This window comes from Capricornis sumatraensis, chromosome 3 (assembly GCF_032405125.1).
Source record: "Capricornis sumatraensis isolate serow.1 chromosome 3, serow.2, whole genome shotgun sequence".
NCBI classification, from domain to species: Eukaryota; Metazoa; Chordata; class Mammalia; order Artiodactyla; family Bovidae; genus Capricornis; species Capricornis sumatraensis.
Genome location: NC_091071.1, coordinates 137,830,672 through 137,852,947, shown reverse-complemented (window position 1 = coordinate 137,852,947; position 22,276 = coordinate 137,830,672). Strand labels below are relative to the sequence as shown.

The 22,276-nt window shown below is 37.2% G+C and overlaps 1 protein-coding gene across 4 annotated transcripts in view; it reads right to left on the bottom strand.

Moving 5' to 3' along the window:
* PARD3B (par-3 family cell polarity regulator beta) overlaps positions 1-22,276 on the bottom strand; it is a 1,140,922-nt gene that overhangs the window by 584,066 nt on the left and 534,580 nt on the right. The window lies entirely within an intron of this gene.

The window sequence follows — 22,276 nt, the reverse complement described above, 5'->3', positions numbered from 1 at the left end:
ATGTATTAGACTATCTAAATGCATAGAATGGACTTCAAGGCACTCTATATGTCTCTTATGCCTCTATCTACATGCCTAAGGTAAAACCACAAGAGACTGAAAATAAAAGAATGAAAAATACATCAGGAAGACTATAACCAAAATAAGCTGGTGGTTACAAACCTCTTACATAAAATAGTAGTTACCATAAAATCACTACTGTGGATGAAGACAGAAACTTCAAACAAAAGGAAGAACTCATCAAGAAGATGTGACAATCATAAGTTGTGAACAGCCTCAGGATCCAAAAGGCAAAGTTTCACAAAGTCGGAAGTATAATTTGACAAATCTATGTAATTACACTTTTTTTTTTTTTACAAAAAATGACCATATACCAGATTATAAAATATCACCACAAAATTCAAGAAATCAGTACCATATAAGTCTCTTTATAAACACCAAGAATAAATTAGCAATTAGTCTAGAGTGTTATGTGCGTTGACTTTAAAGTGTACTATGAAATATCTCACATGGTAAAGGGGAAATCACAATGGAAATCAAAGTGTTCTGAAATGAATGACAAATGAAGGTGCCGTGAGGCAAAAATTAAAGAATGTAGCTACAATTGCAGCTGTACTTTGGAGAGAAGCAAATTTATATTATAAATATACTTAAAGCAATAGAGTGAACTATGTAACAAAATAAAAAATTAGGAAAGAACTTAGAGTTATTGTTTCTCTACTCTACCATCCTTGAAACTAGAACAGAAAAAAGGAACTAAGAGCAGAAGTTAATAAAACAGAAAAAGACAGATAAACAAACCAAAAGTTGTTTCTCTGAAACCAATTTAAAAATAATAATACTGACAAATCTCCACTGAGGCTAATCAAGGGAAAAATTTAAAAATGTAAATATTAATAATATTAGGGATGATGTAGAATGTAACTTCACAAAGAGCAGATACTATTTTAAAGTTCTATGATTATCTACACAGATAAATTTGAATATCTAAGATGATACAGATAATTTTCTGGAAATTTTAAAAATTGGCAGCGTATCAGAAATGCAAGGAGACAAAACAGAAAATCTGAATAACACACCTCCTTCTATGCCCTACCTTACCCACAAATAAGCAATACACATACATAGTCCCAAACTGAACAGATGAGTTTATAAAAACACAATCACAATACTATTTCACAAAACTGCTCAACAACATTATTTCACAAAACTGCTCACAACACTATTTCACAAAACTGCTCACAATACGATTTCACAAAACTGCTCACAATACTAAATCACAAAACTGTTTCAGATAATGGGGGGAAAAGACAATGAAAGCTTCCCTAGTCATTTCCTGAAGCTTACATAAGGTATGGAAGGCACAGTGCCAAAACCAAACATAAACAAAAACAAAGAATCTTCTCAGTTACACAGATCAGGGTCTTCAAACTCTGGGATCGAATGCCTGAAGATCTGAGGTGGAGCTGATGTAATAATAATAGAAATAAAGTACACAATAAATGTAATGTGCTTTAATCATCCTGAAACCATTCCTGCTCCTCAGTCCATGGAAAAGTTGTCTTTCAGAAAACCTGTCCCTGGCAGCAAAAAGTCTGGGGACCACTGACACAGATGATAACATCCTAAATAAAATATAAATAAGTTGAACTCAGCAAAAAAAAAAAAAAAAAAGGCAAAGCAAAAAGGTCACACTGGGAAAGATATTTCTAATGTCTAAAAATTTTTAAAAACTCACTATTCAGAATAAGAAAATAGAATAGAAAAAATGAATGCAAAGAATATTTGGTGACCAGAGAGAGAAGTGTTTGTTTCCACTAAGATCACTGCATCTAATTTCCCTTCCTTTAGAATCACCAGTTTTGCTCCGGTATATAACTTCAACCAGCACATGGGGTTTAGAGAAAGCCAATCAAGCCACTTTGAAATCTTTCAGTGTCATCTTGGCTACTTATGAGAGATAATGAAAAATGAATGTAAAAGTTAGACACTCCTTGAAATCAGATAATTTATGAACTAAAGAAAAATTGTAAAACTAAAGAAGTGGCGGGAGGTAGTAAAAGCTTCGCTTATTACAAATACATAAACTGAGAATTAAGATCATTGATAGTTTTCTCATGTGTTACACCAATTTATGTCTCTACCAGTATTAGACGAGAAGTCTCATTTTAATCATTTTTCATTTTACATTTCAGTTCAGTCAACTAAGTCATGTCCGACTCTTTGTGACCCCATGAACTGCAGCATGCCAGGCTTCCCTGTCCATCACCAACTCCTGGAGCTCACTCAAACTCATGCCCATCGAATCAGTGATGCCATCCAACCATCTCATCCTCTGTCATTCCCTTCTCCTCTCGCCTTCAATCTTTCCTAGCATCAGGGTCTTTTCCAATGACTCAGTTCTTTGCACCAGGTGGCCAAAGTATTGGAGCTTGAACTTCAGCATCAGACCTTTCAATGAACATTCAGGATTGATTTCCTTTAGGGTTGACTGGTTTGATCTCCTTGCAGTACAAGGGACTCTCAAGAGTCTTCTCCAGCACCTCAGTTCAAAAGCATCCATTCTTCGGCACTCAGATTTTTTTATATTCCAAATCTCACATCCATATGTGACTACTGGAAAACCATAGCTTTGACTTCTATGGACCTTTGTTGGTAAAGTCAAGTCTCTGTTTTTTAATATGCTGTCTAGGCTGGTCACAGCTTTTCTTCCAAGGAGCAAGCGTCTTTTAATTTCATGGCTGCAATCACCATCTGCAGTGATTTGGAGCCCTAAAAAATAAGTCTCTCACTGTTTCCAATGTTTTGTCTCTTTGCTATGAAGTGATGGGACCGTATGCCATGATCTTAGTTTCCGGAATGTTGACATTTCAGTCAACTTTTTCATTCTCCTCTTTCACTTTCAAGAGATTCTTCAGTTTTTTTTTTTTTTTGCACTTTCTACCATAAGGGTGGTGTCATCTGCATATCTGAGGTTATTGATATTTCTCCCGGAAATCTTGATTCTAGCTTGTGCTTCAGGCCAGCATTTCACATGATGTATTCTGCATACAAGTTAAATAAGCAGGGTGACAATATCCAGACTTAAAGTACTCCTTTTCTGATTTGGAACCAGTCTGTTGTTCCACGTCCACTTCTAACTGTTGCTTCTTGATCTGCATACAAATTTCTCAGGAAGCAGGTCAGGTGATCTGGTACTCTCATCTCCTTAAGAATTTTTCACAGTTTGTTGTGATCTACACAGTCAAAGGTTTTGGCAAAGTCAATAAAGCAGATGTTTTTCTGGAACTCTCTTGCTTTTTCGATGATCCAACAGATGTTGGCTGGTCCCTCTGACTTTTCTAAATCCAGTTTGAACATCTGGAAGTTCATGGTTCACGTACTGCTGAAGTTTCGCTTGGAGAACTGTGAGCATTACTTTGCTAGTGTGCGAGATGATTGCAATTGTGCAGTAGTTTGAATATTCTTTGACACAGCTTTCCTTTGGTATTGGAATTAAAACTGACCTTTTCCAGTCCTGTGGCCACTGCTGAGTTTTTCCAATTTGCTGGGATATTGAGTGCAACACTTTCACAGCATCATCTTTCAGGATTTGAAACAGCTCAGCTAGAATTCCATCACCTTCACTAGCTTTATTTCTAGTGATGTTTCCTAAGGCCCACTCTTCGCATTCCAAGATGTCTGGCTCTAGGTGAGTGATATCACCATCATGGTTATCTAGATCATGAAGATCTCTTTTGCATAGTTCTTCTGTGTATTCTTGCCACCTTTTCTTAATATCTTCTGCTTCTGTTAGGTACATATCATTTCTGTCCTTTATAATACCCATCTTTGCATGAAATGTTCCCTCCTTTGGTATCTCTAATTTTCTTGAAGAGATCTCTAGTCTTTCCCACGCTACTGTTTTCCTCTATTTCTTTGCACTGATCACTGAGGAAGTCTTTCTTATCTCTCCTTGCTATTCTTTGGAACTCTGCATTCAAATGGGTATATATTTCCTTTTCTCCTTTGCCTTTACCTTCTCTTCTTCTCAGCTATTTGTAAGGCCTCCTTAGACAACCATTTTGCTTTTTTGCAGTACTTTTTCTTGGGGATGGTGTTGATCACTGCCTCCTATACAATGTCGTGAACCTCCTTGCATAGTTCTTCAGGCACTGTCTATCAGATCTAATCTCTTGAATCCATTTGTCACTTTTACTGCATAATAGTAAGGGATTTAAGTAATACCTGAATAGTCTATTGGTTTTCCCTACTTTCTTCAATTTAAGGCTGAATTTGGCAAAAAGGAGTTTAGGATTTCAGCTATGGTCAGCTCCCGGTCTTGTTTTTCCTTACTGTATAGAGCGTCTCCATATTTGGCTGCTAAGAATATAATCAATCTGATTTTTGTATTGCCCATCTGGTGATGTCCATGTGTAGAGTCTTTTCTTGTGTTGTTGGAAGAGGGTGTTTGCTATGACCAGTGTGTTCAATTCGCAAAACTCCATTAGCCTTTTCCCTGCTTCATTCTGTATTCAAAGGCCAAATTTGCCTGTTACTCCAGGTATCTCTTGACTTCCTACTTTTGCATTTTAGTACCCTATAATGAAAAGGACATCTTTTTTTGGGTGTTAGTTCTAGGGAGATCTTATAGATCTTCATAGAACCATTCAACTTCAGCTTCTTCAGCATTAGTGGTTGGAGCATAGGCTTAGATTACTGTGATACTGAAAGGTTTGCCTTGAAAATGAACAGAGATCATTCTGTTGTTTTTGAGAGTGTACCCAAGTAGTGCATTTCAGACTCTTGTTGACCATGATGGCTACTCCATTTCTTCTAAGGGATTCTTGCCCACAGTAGTAGATATAATGGCTATCTAAGTCAAGTTCACCCATTCCAGTCCGTTTTAGTTCACTGATTCCTAAAATGTCCATGTTCATTCTGGCCATCTCCTGTTTGACCACTTCCAATTTCCCTGATTCATGGACCTGACAATCCAGGTTCCTATGCAATATTGCTCTCTACAGCATTGGACTTTACTTCCATCACCAGTCACATCCACAACTGGGCACTGTGTTTGCTTTGGCTCCGTCTCTTCATTCTTTCTGGAATTATTTCTCCACTGTTCTCCAGTAGCATATTGGGCACCTACTAACCTGGGGAGTTCAAAGTTCAGTGTCCTATCTTTTTACCTTTTCATACTATTCATGGTGTTCTCAAGGCAAGAATACTGAAGTGACTTGCCATTCCCTTCTCCAGTTGAACACGTTTTGCCAGAACTCTCCACAATGACCAATCCTTCTTGGGTGGCCCTACATGGCATGGCTCACGGTCTCATTGAGTTAGACAAGGCTGTGGTCCTTGTGATCAGTTTGATTAGTTTTCTGTGATTGCGGTTTTCATTCTGTCTGCCCTCTGATGGATAAGGATAAGAGGCTTATGGAAGCTTCCTGATGGGAGATACTGTTTTACATTTAATCTTTCTCATTTTACAGCTGAAGAAACTGTTCCAAGGAAGTTAAGTATCTTCTCTAAGGTTCTGCAATTCAGTCTCTCAGCTGAGACCGGAAGGTGGGTCTCCCAATTCCTGGTCCACACACATTTGCTGCTATGTGCAACTTAAACTTGGATTCTCAACTCAAGTAGAAAAAATAAAATTATCTGCTTTATTGATTTCTCCATCAGCATAGCCTTTCATGAGTCAGAAAACCTATCATAACTGCTCTCAGTTCAGTTCAGTTGCTCAGTCATGTCAAGTCCTTTGTGATCCCATGGACTGCAGCATGCCAGGCTTCCCTGTCCATCATCGTGGAGCTTGCTCAAACTCATGTCCATCCAGTCAGTGATGTCATTCAACCATCTCATTCTCTGTCATCCCCTTTTCCTCTGGCCTTCAATCTTTCCTAGCATCAGGGTCTCTTCCAGTGAGTCAGTTCTTTGCATCAGGTGGCCAAAGTATTGGAGCTTCAGCTTCAGCATCAGTCCTTCCAATGAATATTCAGGACTGATTTCCTTTAGGATTGACTGGTTTGATCTCCTTGCAGTACAAGGGACTCTCAAGAGTCTCCTCCAACACCACAGTTCAAAAGTATCAACGCTCAGCTTTCCTTATAGTCCAGCTCTCACGTCCATACATGACTACTGGAAAAACCATAGCTTTGACTAGACCAACTTTTATCAGCAAAGTAATGTCTCAGGTTTTTTTAACTGCTTTACCAGAAACCATTTTCTCTTCATGTGTGATGTTAACCATGCAACCAAGTATCAGAATTCTGCCAGAGAGAGAAATGCTAAAAGCGTGGGTTATTCTGTTCAACACAATCAGATCTAGGATTAGTGCCTCAGCCAAACAGGAACAGAAGAATGTGCACAGGATCTTTGGGGGGAACTTTATCAACTCTAACATTCAGTGAATGTCTGTTAGCTACTTGAGATACATTAACTTTTCCAGACCCAAAGGAGTCTGGGTCCTAAATTATTGCTTCTGTGCCTGAGACAAAACTCCTCTTTTGGGGGAGATAGGTGCTTTTTTATTCTCCCTTCTTGTCTGCTGTTCACTGATTCTAACGATACTAAAATAATTTGTTAAATGGGGACTGAATAAAAATATACATTTGTGTCTTAAATAACATGTCACATCAGGGTACCTTTATGGTCCCATCAAATTACCCTATTTAAAAAAAAAAAAAAAAAACTCCTTTGTGTTTCACCACTTCTTTCTTCCTCAACAGAATGTCTGTCCCACTTTCCTCCTGTTTTTTTCTTTTTTGCTTTCTACAACTTCACAATTTCATGCAAAATCTAACAGTTAATTAGTTTTTCACAACTCCAGTATGTATTAATTTGTCAAATATACTGTGATTGTTTCACTCTATCTGCCAAATCTTTGAATAATTCATGACAATTATGCTTTCAAGTGCTTCTTCCATGTCTGAACCAGCTGACCACATCTCCTGGCGCTCAAGCAGCTTGTCCTCGATAGACCAGGTCCTATTTCTCCTCACCAGGAAAAAAAAAAAAATGATGGCATTGCCCTGTCTCACTGGAAATGGAATTTCATAAACACTACTGATTCACAATGCAGATTCCCTGGACTCTACTCTCAAAATTCTGATTCATCAGACTCAGAAGTAGCTCAGGAACAGGTGTTTTTGCAAACTCCTCAGCTATTTCTGACTTCCCAGGTGGTGCTAGTGGTAAAGAATCTCCTGCCAATGCCGGAGATGCAAGAGAAGTAGGTTCAATTCATGGGTCAGGAAGATCCTCAGGAAAAGGTGAGTTGCAGCTACTCTGCTCAGTAAGGTCGACTTCTCTCCAAATACTACTTACATATCTTTGTTAAATTGAATTTGCTCACTGAACGATCTATGGCTAATACTCACCCTTCCTTTAAGATCCACATCAAGCTATCTTTCTCCCTGAATCCACCTTGGTCATTCTGGGACAGAGCTCTTCTTGAACTTAGAGTACTGTCATTATTGTTCACACCTGGCCTTGGTTCTGAGTCTGTATCAATAGGAATATCTGCTGAGTCCTCCCCAGGCTAGAAACTGCTCTTTCCTCTACGGACCTTGTACCAAATGTCATGTGGCTACAGACTACTCCTGCCACCCACCATAGCTATGGCTGATTTAAAGTGGCCATGGCTGAAAGTTGCCAGACTTCTCTCCTGGAGCCCAGAAAAAGAATTATTGCCTCTCTGGATATGGGAAAACTGGCATTATTAGCAGACATGTTCCCCTTTGTTGAGGAAGCTAGTATACATATAAACTCGGTGAAATCTATGAAATAATAAAACAGAGACAACTACTTAAATCTTTGATTCCAGTTTTCCCTGAAGCCCAGCTGTATCTCTGGCTTACCAAGATACAGCTATTCAGCACGCTCACAGATTATGTGCAGAATTCTCAGAAAAATAAGTATGTCTCATTTTTTGACTGAGCCATTTTACATTGTATTTTTGTTGCTTGAAATTAAAAGGGTCCTTAAATGGCTACTGGCATATAACATTTAAATCTTGATGTGTTCTCCCAAATGTCATAAATTCTGCAAGAGATATTTCCACTTCTTTGTCTCCAATTTCCTTCTCAGCCAACAATACAGATAGATGTCCCCACCCTACTTTATGCTACTGGAACTGCTCTTAATAAGATCATCAAGGACTTAAGGTATGAACACCTATTTTTGATTTCCAATCACATCTACTTGTTTGTATCCTTGCCCACATACTAATTTTGAGTTCCATATGTTAGATGGTAGAACACTCCTTTGCCTCACTACACAAAAGTGTACCCTGGGAATTCTTGACATGTCTTATATGTTCTATCCCCTAATCCAAGATCTGCGAATTTTATTTCCTAAATATTTCTGTGACTTCTTCGCTTTATGACTAGCAATTTGATCTATCATTAGTCTCTATGTGCATAATTTCCTTATCAATAGAGCTATCATTGTTCTGTGGTTTGTTATGAGGATTGCAGAGAATAATATATTTACAGCACTTAAAACACTGACTGGCACAAACAAAGTGTGGTGGTGGATGTTTTGAATTATTACTGAATCAATCAATCCCTGGGTCCCGTCTACAAAAGAATCATGGTGTGATTCAGGTCTTTGTCAGCTCTGTCCTCAATCAGACAATAACAAACTCCTAAATATTTTCTTCCCTATACTCTGATTTTTGCAAGTTGAACCTGTAACACTTCTACTTCAAATTCATCACTACTATCATATAATACATAATAGTCAAGTTCCTCTAATATGACAGATATAGTCTTTCATGATTTGGCTTCTCATCTCTCCAAAGTCCCTCAACAAGGCAATTCCTCCAGAAAACCTTGGGAAAACTATTTCTTGCATCTCTGTACTTATTTTTGTAACCCTCTGGCTAAAACATATTTTTTTTATGATTTGGCTTGGTTGTCTCCTAACAATCCTTTAAGATTCAATATTTCCATGAAACTTGCAGCTTCAAGAGCTATTTTCAAATTCTCCTGTCAGTTTTCCATCAATTTTCCTTGTGCATAAGAAAGTTATTGCACCTGCATTGTATCATAATTTCTATTTATATGTCTGTGCTTCTCAGTGTATGAGGGAGAAAGACACATAAATGAGAACTCCCCGGGGAGGGCCCTGTGTTTTACTTGTGCTTTAAACCTCAGCCAAACCACGGTACCCTGCACAATGTTTGTTAACTGAAGGAAGGCATTATGAACCATTTGTGGAATTGGCCCAAACTTATGAATGAAAGATCCCAGAAAGTTCACATAGTCAAAAGTGGGAAAATATTATGAGAGTTTGACAAACTCTGTATCTTTCATAGCAGTCTCCAGATGTTCAGCTCAGTTCTATAGCTCAGTCATATCTGACTCTTAAAACCCCATGAACTGCAGCACGCCAGGCCTCCCTATCCATCACCAACTGCCAGAGTCTACCCAAATCCACGTCCACGGAGTCGGTGATGCCCTCCAACCATATCATCCTCTGTTGTCCACTTCTCCTGGTGCCTTCAATCTTTTCCAGCATCAGGGTCTTTTCAAATGAGTCAGATCTTCACATCAGGTGCCCAAAGTATTGGAGTTTAAGCTTCAACATCAGTCCTTTCAATGCACACCCAGGACTGATCTCCTTGCAGTCCAAGGGAGTCTCAAGAGTCTTCTCCAACACCACAGTTCAAAAGCATCAATTCTTTGGTGCTCAGCTTTCTTTACCATCCAAATCTCATATCCATACATGACTACTGGAAAAATTATAGCTTTGACTTGATGGACCTTTGTTGGCAAAGTAATGTCTCTGCTTTTTAATATGCTGCCTAGATTGGTCATAACTTTCCTTCTAAGGAATAAGCATCTTTTAATTTCATGGCTGCAATCACAATCTACAGTGATTTTGGAGCCCCCCAAAATAACGTCAGCCACTGTTTCCACTATTTCCCCATCTATTTGCATGAAGTGATGGGACCGGATGGCATGATTTTAGTTTTCTGAATGTTGAGCTTTAAGCCAACATTTTCACTCTCCTCTTTTACTTTCATTAAGAGGCTTTTTAGTTCCTCTTCGCTTTCTGCCATGAGGGTAGTGTCATCTGCATATCTGAGGTTATTGATATTTCTCCTGGCAATCTTGATTCCAGCTTGTGCTTCCTCCAGCCCAGCGTTTCTCATGATGTACTCTGCACAGAAGTTAAATAAGCTGGGTGACAATATACAGCCTTGACATACTCCTTTTCCTATTTGGAACCAGTCTGTTGTTCCATGTCCAGTTCTAACTGTTGCTTCCTGACCTGCATACAGGTTTCTCAAGAGGCAGGACAGGTGGTCTGGTATTCCCATCTCCTTAAGAATTTTTCACAGTTTGTTGTGATCCACACAAACAAAGGCTTTGGAATAGTCAATAAAGCAGAAATAGATATTTTTCTGAAACTCTTTTGCTTTTTCAATGATCCAGCAGATGTTGGCAATTTGATCTCTGGTTCCTCTGCCTTTTCTAAATCCAGTTTGAACATCTAGAATTCCATAGTTCAAGTTCCTTTGAAGAATGGTGTGAGGAATTTTGCGCATTACTTTACTAGCGTGTGAGATGAGGGCAATTGTACGGTAGTTTGAGCATTCTTTGGCACTGCGTTTCTTTGGGATTGGAATGAAAACTGACCTTTTCCAGTCCTGTGGCCACTGCTGAGTTTTCCCAATTTGCTGACATATTGAGTGCAGCACCTTTACAGCAACATCTTTTAGGATTTGAAATAGCTCAACTGGAATTCCATCACCTCCACTAGCTTTGTTCATAGTGATGCTTCCTAAGGCTGACTTGATTTCACATTCCAGGACGTCTGGTTCAAGGTGAGTGTGAGTGATCACTCCATCGTGATTATCTGGGTCATGAAGATCTTTTTTGTACAGTTCTTCTGTGTATTCTTGCCACCTCTTCTTAATACCATCTGCTTCTGTTATGTCCATACCATTTCTGTCCTTTAATTAGCTCATCTTTGCATGAAATGTTCCCTTGGTATCTCTAATTTTCTTGAAGAAATCTCTAGTCTTTCCCATTTTGTTGTTTTCCTCTATTTCTTTGCATTGATCGCTGAGGAAGGGTCTTTTATCTCTCCTTGCTATTCTTTGGAACTCTGCATTCAAATGCTTCTTTTTCTCCTTTGCTTTTCATTTCTCTTCATATTGGTTAGGAATGCAATGAGCTAAAAGCATACAATTCTTTTTTTTAGCCAAATTAGGCCAGAAGAATTTTATCTTAAAATTGATGCCTAGATTCATTGCCTTAAAATATTTAGTTTTACATGTTATCTTTGGCTCACTTATTTGAAAATTAGCCAGAACTTAAAAAATTAGTTTGGCAATTCCTAAGGTACATTTTTTGAGGCTATGTGATGCAATAAGTCAGTTTAACTATATGTGGTAGAAGCAAAATAAAACAGAATTTACCCAGAGATTTTCTATCACATGGGGTGTAGCCACACAAGAAATGGCTATAGGATAGTAAAACAATTATCCTGTGAAAGTACTAAAGCTGACTAATATTAGAAGCAGGAACTACTTGATATTTTATGGAAAGTAATGTACGGATATTCAATAAATCATATCTAATCCCAGATCAAAAATTTCCTGATAGAAGTAGAAATACTTCCACAAAGTCTCCAATTTATACTTTATCTATCCACCAAAAAACATTTAGAAATCCAGAAAACCTCAAAATTTGACATTAAATGGTTATTTTGGTAGGTTTTGTAATTACTTCCCCAAATATACACAGATAATTAAATTAAATTATATATTTTTCAAATTTTTAAAAAAACAATGATCAGAGGCTGAACTTAAATGACCCTAATCACTTCCAAACAAACTCACTCCCCCACCACTGCCAACATATTTAAAATGAAAGAAGCTGAAAGTGACTTGGAGAGACTGACTTTGAACTGTATTAAAAATGCAGAAATGGCTTCATGTTCTTAGAGCTCTATGCGTGTTCTGTTTGATTTCGTGATATAGAGATAAACAATTTTCATGCTGACTGAAAATTTGTTCATCACTTAACAGTGAATGCAAAAGACACACCAAAAAATACTATATATGTATAGTATTTTATATACCTTTATAATATATGTATATTACCATTTAAAATACTATATTCTTTCAACACTGCCTTTAAAATATTTTATTTTTTAAAAAACATTAATCAGAATCTGTGAATCTGTTCAGTTTTCATTCTTTCCGGTTGCTTGTCCACTATTTTACCACTCCATTTATTTAGTCAGTCAGTTATTAAATACCTACCATAAGATAAGTGCTAGACTACCAAGATAAAAAGTACATCATCTGCCCTCAGAACACCTCCACTGCAAAGGAAGGAGGAAGACATACAATAAAATAAGGGTTCCTGGCACTGTTCACGGCAGAAGTATGGCTCATTTTCACAGAAGGGAGGCGGCAGTGGAACCAGGAAGAAAGAGTTTGCTCAACTCCAAGTACAGCAGAGCACGCCTGAGTCCAGGAACCAGCGTGTGATATGACAAGCATCCATACTGTGCTCTCCAGGTAGCTTTTGTTTGGCCGCTGATATTTTGGTCCTATATTAAATACTGCCTCCTACAAAAAATTATTATCATCATGATCTCAACAAATGCTATGTCATATAGCACTTTAAAAATTATTGCTGAAATGGCACCGAATTTCTGCCAGGGAGTAGGGTTTTAAAAAGAAATTTTAAAAGGAGGTGATGTTTTAGACTGGCCTTAACAGATGAGAAAGTGTCTGCCATGCAGACAAATGAGAAAGGTGATTTCAAGATAGACAGGCAGAAGAGCAAGTAAGGGAAACACCAGAGGACAGGACTTTCAGAAAAGCACAGGAGATGAACGACAAGTTTGAACCATTTGAAACTGCCCCATTTCTTAATAACCCCTCCTTTCCTGTTTCATTCTAGGTCTTCAGTTTTAGCAAAATGTTTACAAGGAAGAGAACAATTTCACATCAAGGGAGGAAAACTAGGGCTGAATTCATCGATGCAGTTGCAATACTGCTTTAAGAATTGAATTGGTCTTTGGAGGTCTTTATTTTGTTCTTTTTCTTTTCCTTTTCCTTTACCCCACCCAAAAGAAAAGAAATTGGAAGAGTTTCTGTAAACAAAAGGCACTCAACATATATTTACTATTCACATACATTTAAAGTTCAACTTTGAAATTAGTTTTTTTTAGTTTTCCTAGCTCTGTGTGAAATTCCTTCCTTAAATTAAAGCTAAATCTTATGAAAGTCAGCTTAAAAAAATAAAAATAAAACTCAGAATTGCTTCTAGAGTCTACCTACCCTACCACCCATTTCTCCTTCATGCATGACTCAAATCCAACACATATATTTACTTAAGAAGTGCAAATAATTTACTATATATTGTAAGAAATTTTACAAATATCCACTCATTTATTTCTCAAGACGAACCTGTAAGGCAGCATTTCCCAGCCTTTTTGGCACTAGGGACCAGTTTCATGGAAGACAATTTTTCCACAGACTGGGGGTGAGGGGGGATGGTTTCATGATGATTCAAACATATTACATTTATTGTGCACTTTATTTCTAGTATTACTACATCAGCTCCATCTCAGATCATCAAGCAATTATATCCTGGAGGTTGGGTATCCCTGCTGTAAGGTAAATACTGCTATTATCATGTTACTGATGAGAAAAGACAGGCCAAAAGAAGGTACATACTTAAAAATCAACCCCCTACTCAGTGGCAGAAGCAGATTTGAACAAGGCATTCAAACTTAAAAGTCCATGCTCTCAATCATTTCAGCTTGCTGCCTCTCACAATCCTCAGCTCACCTACCATTCTTGTACCTTATGAAATAATTGAGTTTGAAGAATGAATCTCCAGATGAATTTGATGGGAAATTATTTGTGATTATTGTTTCCTCTATTCCACCTACATTTTCTAGGGCCCTTCCAGGCATTTGTTTGTTACCTACTCCTGGAATGGTGTCCAGTTTCTAGGAAAAGTACCTTTCTCTCATGGAACTCAGTGTTATAGTGATAGATTAAAATAATAATGTCTGATTCACAATTTCATGTGGCCAAGCTCCAATCACAATATTTCTTTGTAAATCCCCATTCATGACTATATTTTTCAACTCAAACAGAGGCCATTCTAGTTTCCAGATCCTGCTTGGGTTTTCCATCATGACCAGAGTGAAACACTAATCATAACTGGATTTCTTAATACTTGATTCACATTCACGATGTTAAGAAGCTAAAAAAAAAAATTGTGGCTAGCTCTAGTTTTTGCATGTGTGCATATTAATTTAAATCATTCCCCTTTAATTATATTTAACACACATTAGAAATTTGGTAATTATAAAAGACCTCTAATTATCAACATTCATTATTATCACTATTATTAACATATATTAAGCACCCTCATTCTCCTAAATGCTATACTCCAGATAAAAGGTATTAACTTCACAATTCCACTGTGAGCATGAGAGAAGACAATCTTCTTTTCCAGACAGAGAACAAAATTATACTTGCCTGCATTGACAGAGAGCCAGTGGATGGTTCAGGGATAAAAACTGGTTGTCTTAACCACTAGACAACTGGATAAACAAAGAATGGCTATAAAACTCTGTACTCTGCTTCTAAACCACATCTGAATCTATTCTTCTATAAATGTTCTTTATGCCTAAATCAGATTTTTTGTTTTTACTTTTCTTTTTGTTTTACGGTAGCACATCTTTCTGCTGCATAGAGATACCTAAATTGTATAAACAGTCAAGTTACTTGAGACAAACTTTATAATATAAATTTTGGCATCAAATATAATACCATTTATGGGAGAAAAATGGTCCATGAGTATAAAATAGTGAAATGACGTTTTTTAAGGAAGCAGCTCATAAACTGGCTTTAAGGCAGTTTCAAATGAAGATTGCCCTAAGCATTTGAACAATGATAGATAGCATCAATGGGACAAAGGTATGGACTCTAGGGTGCTACTTCCAAGGCTAATCTTTGGTAGAATGAAAAGAGGTTATACTTTGGATGGAAATATATTTGAAAATCCTAGCCCTGCTATTAATTAGTTATATAATCTGGGGAAAATGAATTGACTTATTTGAGCTTCTAGCTCCTAGCTTCTTCATCTATGAAACAGAGTAAATAAAGTGGAACTTGCAGATTTTTATGAGATGAAATACCATATTTAAATATAAATAATGAAGTGTCCACATCTGACATGAACTTGGAACTGAGCAAAGAAAGGCCCTCCTTCCTTGACATCCTGGGTAGTGTTACGTGGCCATCTGTTGGCAGACCTAGCATGCAGATTAATGCTATTAAAATTGCAATTAAAATGCTTTGTGGTTTAAATAGGCTATTAGGAAAATGTATTTCATTCTGTTCTTTATATAAATCTTTTGTAAGTGCCCCCTGTTCTTTAGGAAAGATATTTCATTTTGGGTATGTGAAAGAAAATTTGATCTACTCACAAGGAGTTTAGTCTTGTAAGGGAGATATAAAATGTGGGAAATTATACCATGGGGTAGAAAGAATTATAATAAAGATATCAGTGCACCATGGGCAGGACATGGTTAATTCTGTACACAACAGAGAGAGGTTGGGGGGAGGGGGGATGAGTAAAAGAAAAAGACCACTGTACTGGGTTTTGGAAGGAAACTGCACATTCACTCGGGGGAGTGGGCATGAATGAGATTTGTCCCTTGCCTGGCAGAAGATAACAGCTGGGCAAAACACAGGGTCGTTTTGTGCACATGTGAGAAACTCCACGCAGCACACATGGAGTACCTAATGTGCTGGGGCTGGAGATGAAGCTAAACATCTAGGCTGAGGTTAGGTTGTAAAAAGTAAGGCCGAGAAGGCAAAAATAAACCCTTACTCATATGGTCAATGATTTTCAACAAGGATGCAAGGAAAGAATAGTATTTTCAACAAACAGTTCTGGGAAAACTGGATAGTCACCTGCCAAAGAATGAAGTTGGGCCTTCACCAAGACCATATGTAAAATTTAACTCTACACATAAGAACTAAACCTATAAAACCCTTAGAAGAAAACATAGGGCAAAAACTTCACAACCCCAAGGTTGGCAATGCTTTCTTGGACACAGCCACAAACAAACAGGCAACAACAAAGCAGACAAACGGAACTTCATGAAAATGAATAGTTCAGAGATATTAAAGGACACTGTCGAGTAAAAAGGCAACCTACAGAATGGAAGAAAACATTTGCAAAGCACCTGAATAACGGGATTAATATCCAGATTATATACAGAAATCCCCAAACTCAACAACAACAGCGAAAACATACAACCCAATTAAAAAATGCACAAAGGATGTGAATGGACATTTCTCCAAGGAAAATATATGAATGACGAACCAGCACATGAAAAGATGCTCAACATCACTAATCATTAGGGACATGCAAATCAAGACCACAAGATGACACCTCGTATCCATCAGGATGGCTATTTTTTAAAAAGCAGAAAATTACAAGTGTTGGCAAGGATGTAGAGAAATTGGAGCCCCTGTGTTCTGTTGGTGATAATATAAAGTGCTACAAAAACTATGGAAAACATTATGGTGTGCTATGTATACATATTATATAATATATAATAATCATTGATCCAGAATTTCTACTCCTGGGTATATACTCAAAATAATTGAAAATAGGGTCTAAGAACAATACTTGTACACTCATGTCCACAGCAGCATTATTCACAACAGCTAAAACAGAGGTGACGCAAATGTGTATCAATGAATGAACAGATAAGCAAAATGTTTCACATATATATTATTCACCCTTAAAAAAGGAAATTCTGGTACAGGCTACATGAATAGACCTTGAGGATACTATGCTAAATTAAATAAGCCATCACAAAAACCAAATATTTATGATTTCACTTATATGAGATACCTAGAGTAGTCAAAATCATAGATATGGAAAGTATAATGGTAACTGCCAAGGGTGGGGGAGAGGGGGGAATTGGGATTTATTGTTTAGTAAGTATAGAGTTTCAGTTTTGCTGTAATAGATGAAAAGAGCTCTGGAGATTCACGGTGTAATGGTTGCACAATAATATGAATGTACTTAGCGAAATTTAACCATATATTTAAAAATGACTAAGATGGTAAATACTAAATGCTATGTATTTCACTACAATTAAAAAAAAAAGCCACACCAAGAAATTTAAAAATATATCCTGGGAAGTGGTCAGCTGTTTCAGGGAAGGAAAGGGACATGATCAAATTTTGTAAATATAGTCAGATATTTATAGGTATATAATAATTTTATTCAGGAAATAGTGAGAAATCTCTCATACCAGTAAAACCTCATTGGAAAAATTATACAACTTCTAACTAAACAATGTTTGTATTTAATGAGACTATTCAAATAACATTTTGACAAGATAAATGTATGAACTTTTAATAGATGTTCTAAAACTGTGGTATTACACTGCAACAATATCAATTGCTTTGGATGCCTATTTATCTTTGAATCTTCATAGAACACAGCTGAGTGTCAAATATATTTTATTTAAAAATTAAGGAAGCATGCATGATTGACACAGTGACTGAAATTAAAGGCAATGAAAAATTAGACAATACAATTTCTTTAAGCAAGTTCATCAATTCTGACTTGTGATACTGAAGAATCTACCTTTTCCTTTCAAAGGGGAATAATCCTTTATGATTTTTACAACAGATGCCACTTACCCATTCTTTGCTTGAAAGGTGGGGAGTTCTGTAGAGAAAGGGGGCTGGAAAGTCAGTTGGGAAATATCAGGGCTATGTCAGTCAGAAAATTGTCAGCTAGGTTGCAGGTTAAAAAAGATTTGCTAAAAGTAGTGGTGTTTTCACTGGTTCAAGTCTGTCAGAAGGCTCTGGATTCTCTAGTGCCTCACACCAGTAACTTCAAAACTAACTCCCTCCAGATGTCCCTAAGATCATCTAATCAGACATCAAAAGCTGTATGGTGACAAGCTCACACGCTGCTTACGAGGACGCTGTAAGTTTCCACAAGCATGAAACACACACAGTAGCTACTTTTAAAGTGTGATTCATCTAAATCATACCTCTGTTTTAAAGTACAGAGCTATCAGGAAAGGGGCCACCCTCCTGAGAAAGAGAAAACTCTTTTAAATGTCTGTACAGTGTCATTCGACGAATAGATTTTGAAAGAAAAAAAAAAATGAAACCTGCTCTTCAGAAGAGTTTAGGTTATGAGGGGGGAAAAAAAAAAAAACCAACTCCCATCAGAAGAGATTTCTAAGAATTGCACCATGCTCAGGGAAAAAAAAAATCCTTCCTTCCTTTTAATACTGATTGTCTTGTTACTTCTCAAGGTGAACACTCATTAACCCTTTTCTTCCTTGCCATCAATCTTCAGTAAATGTCCAAAACATGGAAGGGACACACAGCAGATCAGAACTTACAAGAGACACAATCCATACCCTTGAGCTTTCACTTTAAAGTAATACGATCTCCTTGCACGTTAGTCTCTGGAATTTAAATGTGCATATGTAGATGTATGTATGTTTCTATGCTGCTGCCTTTGTGTGTGTACTTAGCTTTATAGATAGATAGATAGATATAGAGATATAGATATTATTACCTTGAGAAATAAAAATAAAGCTTGGTGTTTTACATAGAAACATAGCCTCATTCTATGAGCACTTACGAATATTGAGACATGAAAAGGAAATTTAAAGATGAATTCATACCATTCAAGGTAATAATTTATATCTGGAACTGTGCAGATGCTACTTTGGGTGTCTGAGTCCTTAACAGTAGTTCATATAGGATTTTTATTTATTATTTCCTTTCAATTATACAAAATTTCTGTGGAAGTCATCCATGATTTAAATAATTTTCTCAGGATTAGAGAGTTATTGATGCAGTCAGGACACACAATCTTGACCTTTGGAATAAAGCTACCTTAAACATCACCTTTACTAAATATCAAACAACATGGTCATGCTGTTCACATGAGATGTTGATGAGATTTTTGCTATGAAACACCTTATAAATGTTCTCATGCTCTTGAACTAATTCATATATCAAGATTGTGGTTTTTATTTTCTTCCAAATCACTTGAAATTAGAAGAACTTCTTGAAGATGCAATATGAGAAAAATTTAGAAGGGGAACTCTTTAAATGTGATGGGTATAAGAGCGCTATCTCATCCAGACATTTCTAGTCTTTTGAAGGATTTTGTAAGCTCTTTGAACAATTATTAGAAAATTAAAAAGCTATAACTACAGAGATTACTAACTTTCAGATTATAGAACTCATAGTTTTATTGACAAAAAGGTAGAACTCAGATAAGTAACTCCATTGATTGCATACTAAATTATTTCCTTTGTTCACATTTCATAGACACTAACAAAATCAGGCTTTATAAACTGTTCACCTCTAGAATTATCAAGGTTTGTTCTTTCCTTTAAATTCTATTCTTTCTCAGAATCAATTTCTCTGATGGAGTCATTGCTAGAATGGTAGGAAGATAAATTGGATCTCACTTGAAATTTCTGACTTCAGCCACCCAACCACATTTTAAATTCCAAGAGGAGAACTTGTGTTTAAACATCTCTCTCCCCTTGACAACACTGAAAAACATAGGTTAACACACTGTCCTAAAGCAGAAAATCCTAACCTAAGCTATTTAGAGAGCAAAACAGTATGCTATATAGGTAATTTCATAATTTGCACATTCTAATTCATTCATACATATGTGTGTGTATATACATACCTATGTATACACATACAAACACACAAATACAAACATCTTTACAAAATAGTTAAAAGCTGCTGAATGGAATTCATTTTGCCCTTCTTGGAAGTAAAAGTTTTAATCATCTAAATCATATTAATGTGTCAGGCACTGTGCCTGGGGGCTTTCATTCACAAAAATGAATACATCAGCTCATGCCTCTAAGGAGCCTCGTCTTGTAACAGACATGTAAACAAGCAGTTATATTTGAGTGACATAAGAGCTAATAGAGATAGTACACGTGGTAATTCTCTTGAGAGGCCAAGAAGAGTATAGACCGAAAGCAAAGGACACTGGTTCTATGGTTAAAAATGTATGACTTAATGATTTGATTGGAGAAGGAAATGGCAACCCACTCCAGTATTCTTGCCCGGAGAATCCCATGGACGGAGGAGCTTGGTGGGCTACAGTCCATGGGTCGCAAAGAGTCGGACACGACTGAGCGACTTCACTTTCACTTCAATGATCTGATACTTGCTGGCAGATTGCTAGGGTTAATTGCTTTAGCTCTAGTCTTCATAATGAGGTTGTAAGTTTCCTGAGGACAGGGACCATGCCTTATGCTTTCTGGATGGCACATGGCAGAGGTCATGGACACCTAAGGGATTAACCAATTTATGTTGACATAAAGGCAAATCCATTCAATTTTCATTATGTGCAGATCAACTTTGACAGCTAGAGACGGCATGTCCTAGTTACCTCTGTAATTTCTGAGACTGAACTCTGAATAGGGATACTTCTTTTAGATTTTCTGGACTAGACCCAAAAAGAATGAGGGGGGAGCACCTCATAAACAGGGGCACAATCCCCAGGTTCCTTCGTTAGTCATGGCATAGACATTAACACAGTCTAAATCTGTTTCATCTACTCCTGAAAGGTTTGATGAAAAACTCTTCTGCAGAATACACTGGGCTTCTAGATTTCCCCCACCTGAACGTGAGTCTAACAAACATAACTGTTTCAGAAACTAAGCTGCCTAAACTTGCCAAACTAAGTAAACATTTGGCCCCATGAAATATTGGATGGCAGTTTTATCTCTTAAAAACAAAGCCATATGAAAACCATCGTTGAAATGTGTCTCCAAGCTCTGGTCTTATCAGCACACAGCGTGAACAGCTGGAGTTACAAACACCAGGACTATTATTAAATCACTGTGTCAGGAGAGAAAAAAAAAAAAGGAAAACCTTTTGTAGGCTTCAGTATCTCTAAATAATATGATTATATATTACACACTATTTCTCCCTCCCTTTCACTCTTCAGTATCCATCTCTCCTCCTGGGAAGACAATGGCTAGAGTTTTCTTTCTAATTTACATCAGTGTCTACAAGAATTATTTTGTTCCCTTGTTTCTATGGCTACTTAATTACATATCTAATGGATAGAAAAATGATTTGGACATTCAGAATTTTCATTGTTTCTATGTTGGGTGTCGACAGTCAGCAACCCACAACCAAAAGTCCTCTGACATGTCAGTGACAATTTGATGATTTTAATCCTAAAAGCTATTTAACTTTCTCTGTAATATTTCATTAATTCCTTTCATGGATTTGAAAATTTTTAATCTAAGAGCAACATTGGCTATAATAACTTCAATGTATGTGACATCCAAGGGAAATTTTTCTAATATATAAATTTCTAATATGTATATATATATATATATATATGCAAGACACAAAGACAGTGCTTCTACTCACCGGAAAGATTTTCTCTCACTGGAAGCTACCTGTCATCTTTGCCGATGAAATATCAAAACCTCCGAAGAACTGATATTATATTTTCCCTTCTCAATCCTATTGAGAAAGCAGGACCACTGGAAACACTTCCTTCAGGGTGTCTTCCCAAAGGGATTGGTTCCCCTTACCCTCAATCTTACTGTTGCTATGAATTGTGTTGCTACTGACTTAGGAGCTATTTTTGACCTCTCAATGAGGCAATTCAAAAACCCCCATTTAACTGCACATCTTGGATTTACATATTAATATATTATGTGCTCGGGAGGAAAGGTAATAATATATGAAATGACCTCAATTATTTAATACACATTTTCAACTCTTTGTGACTCCATGGACTGTAGCCTACTAGGCTCCTCTGTCCATGGGGATTCTCCAGACAAGAATACTTGAGTGGGTTGCCATGCCCTCCTCCAGGGAATCTTCCCAAGCCAGGAATCGAACCCAGGTCTCCCGCATTGCAGGTGGATTCCTTATCGACTGAGCCATGAGGGAAGCCCAATAATATGAGGAAATAACCTTAATTATTTAATACACATTTGGAGGACAGCAGTAATTTCCACTTCTTTATCTTTCATCATACTCTCAGAATTAGTGGCTTCCCCACATTATTTCATCCTAACCTGAAAACAAGCGGTTCTTGGTCTTTTGCATTCCTTGTAACATCTGACAAGAGTGATAAAGCACCTTCAGGACACACATGCTGCTGCTGCTGCTGCTAAGCCGCTCCAGTCGTGTCCGACTCTGTGCGACCCTATAGACGGCAGCCCACCAGGCTCCCCCGTCCCT